Here is a 3,340-nt window from a genome sequence, read left to right as displayed (position 1 = left end):
ACTCCCCAGGGGAGATGGCCACACCACAATCCCTTCTCCATTCTCCGCTCAGGATTTTGGGCATGCATGCACATGCACCTGATGTGTTTTAAGCCACTGAGTCTGGAACTTCAACCGTGGTGGACCATGTGCGAATCCAGCAACTTAACCATTACACCATCTGTTGGTCTCTGCTTTAGGTGTTTTCTGGTGGGCATTCACACATGCAGCCAGAGGTTTTCATGCTTTGCACCTAGTCCCATATGTTTACTCATTTGCCTCCATCCATACCTCTTGCCTCTGTCTTACTCTTTTTCATTAAAAGCCTCTAACGAGCTGGCCAGTCCACTTGCCATTAGCCTGAGTCTGTATATCCTCACCCTAGGCCACACTTTTGTTTTTGCACAAAATATAACCAGGTGCACCACTTGAAGCTCTACCAGTGGAATTTTTTCCCTTTCCACTGTCAAGGTCACCCCTGAGTGTGGATGTAATGAAGCTGTTTACTTTCAGCTTGCATTTGCTTACCGAGCTGACCTACTTAAAAGCTAAGCTTTCTTTCTTTCTTTTTTTTTTTTTCAAATAGTTATTTATTTATATATTTTCAGTTTGACCAGAGAGAGAGAGAGGAGAGGGAGGGAGAAAGTGAGAAAGCCAGCTGCCAGGTCTGGGACTTGAACCATGGTCAACCATGTGGGAGTCCAGCACCTTTAACCACCGTGCCACCTCGTGACCCAAAAACCAAGATTTGGCTTTGTTCCTTCTCCTTAAGTTGGTCATATATGATCCTACAAACAGCTAGAGATGTCAGCTGAGGAAGAGGTGCTGGTACATATGTGGAGGTTGTCAGGAAAGTCTTGACTGTCTGCTTATATAGCTTACTTGCACACTTGGATTCTATTTCTGTGTGATTATTATTATTTTTTAGAGAGATTTTTGCTATAGGGTGTGTGCACTTGCCAGAAAGACAGAGACAGAGAGACAGAAAGAGAGAAATCATCTCCCAGGTGGGATGGCCATGCCTCAATCCCTTCTCCTCTATTCTCCTCTTGGGATCTTGGGCACGCTCGCACACACGCTTGGCGTGTGTTTAAGCCACAAGGTCTGGGACTCAAACTGCAGTCAACTACATGGGAGTCCAGTGACATAGCCATTACACCAACTGCTGGTCCCTTCTTCTTATTTTTTGAATTGCCAGAGGGTACATGTAAGAGAGAGAGAGAGGTCCCCCCCTCCCACCACCATGGGGTGTGGTCCTCAATTTCTCTATCTTGCCAAGATTTGGGACGTGCAAGCATACACACTCAGTATTTTTTTCTAGTCTCCAGGCCCAGGATTTGAACTGTGGTTGGCCATGTGGTATTCCATTTTCTATGTATAGATACCCTTAACCTCTGTGCTATCAGCTGGCCCTTGGTTCAATTCTAGATGTGCTGCTTCCATCTTACAGTGGATTGCTGCTGACCTCACCTGGCTATATGACTTGGAGAGTTCTAGTGATTGTAGCTTGTTATGGAAAGTCTGGACACATGTACCTGAAAATCAAAATCATATCTTTTACCAGAGCCAAATAGCATACTAGGAGCAGTTTTTCTAATAGCATGACTTTCCTGCAGAACTCCAGGTCCTGAATTGTGATCTTCAGTTGGGGCTTGCTGTAAACTTCATACTGCATTTTCCCCAACCATTTATACATAACTCCAGCAGCATGGGAACTGCTTGGACTATAGGCTGAGCTTGCTGTAAAGTTGTTTGCCCACTCGAGGCTGGCAACCTTTCATGTCATCCAGTGTATGGGCCACAGTGATATTCCCATGTGTAGAATGTGTTACCTCTAGAATCAAAGGAGCCTACTAGACATTGTGTTTTCTTTTTTGTAGTGCGAAATGCAAACTGCAGTAATTTGTTTTTTGCTTTGGAGGGAATGTGTTGATGTGACTCTGACCACTGGACTCTTAAAACTTTCACTAAAGGGCCAGCAGGTGACGTGGTGGTTAAGGTGCTGAACACCCACATGGTTGTGGTGTTCAGGTTTGAGTCCTAGACCCAGTGGCTTGAAACTCACATTGGGCTAGTGTGTGTGTGTGTTTGTGTGTGTTTCCAAAATCCCAAGAGGAGGATGGAGGAGAAGGGATTGCAGGGTGGCCATCCCCCCAGGGGGTGGTTTCTTTTTGTCTGTTTTTCTTTCTCTTTCTCTCCTATGAGCACACATGCCCTATAGCAACTCTCAAAAAAATAAAATAAAATACAGCTTGCTAGTCATTTCTTGCTCATCTTGTAAGATCATATGATGTCATTGATGTCTTGGACCAAATTGTTGTTCTGGGTCCAGATCTCTTCAGACTATATGTATTTTTTCGTCCAGACTGACTGAATTTAAATCTGCTCCTGCCCCTCACTTCAGACTATATATATATATATATACATTTTTTTTAAGAGAGAGTTTTGCTATAGGGTGAATGTGCTCGCCAGAGAGAGGGAGAAGGTGGGAAAAAAATCACCCTCCGGGGGGATGGCCATGCCACAGTCCCTTCTCCTCCATTCTCCTCTCAGGATTTTGGGCAGGCATGCACACGCACCTGGCGTGAGTTTTAAGTGATTGGGTCCGTACTCAAACCGTGTGGTCAACTACATGGGAGTCCAGCAACCTAACTATATGCTATCAGCTGGTCCCCACGCTATATTTTGATAGAGGAAAATTGGGCTAACCTTATAACCTGTGGTTAACAGAGCAGGATCCCATTCATGGACTGGGAACTTCACTGCTGAGTGGTTCTGTGGACCAGTGGACCCATTGCAAGCTAGAGGAAAATTAGCATAGTGCTAGGCTAGCCTCATAACCTTGTGGTTAACAGAGCAGAATCCCATTCATGGACTGGGAACTTGACTGCGGGGTGTTTCTGTGGCCAGCATTTCAATTTATGACTATTTACTGAAATAGGGCCATGTTGTGACTCCATTTTTCTGGATAGCATTGTCAGCTCAGACTCTCTGATTCCCTTGAAATGTCTAGGTATTTTCCTTTTCCCACTGCTCGTCCAGTCTCTTGATGGGATGGCCATAGATACCCTTGGGGAAGGACTGGGGAATCATTTTGTATATAAAATTAGTGGGTCAAGATCTAAAAACTGGTTCAGGTGCAGGAACTGGGCAAGGGATAATGGCTCTTTGTTGGGACAGTCACCTTCAGCTTTCTGCTCATCTATTCTTGCTTTGTTTTGATTCTATGTATTAAGCAGCACTGTTGTTTACCACCTATTTTTCTCATAATGACACTATTCTGTTAACGACCTCCACAGTTCCCGGAGCAGCCTTATTGGCTGTCTCCTACCATGTCCGTCATGATGATAAATTGGTTTAT

The sequence above is a fragment of the Tupaia chinensis genome, unplaced genomic scaffold (assembly GCF_000334495.1).
Source record: "Tupaia chinensis unplaced genomic scaffold, TupChi_1.0 Scaffold000259_1, whole genome shotgun sequence".
Taxonomy (NCBI): domain Eukaryota; kingdom Metazoa; phylum Chordata; class Mammalia; order Scandentia; family Tupaiidae; genus Tupaia; species Tupaia belangeri.
The sequence above is the reverse complement of the archived record's forward strand: the minus strand, read 5'-3'. Positions refer to the sequence as shown.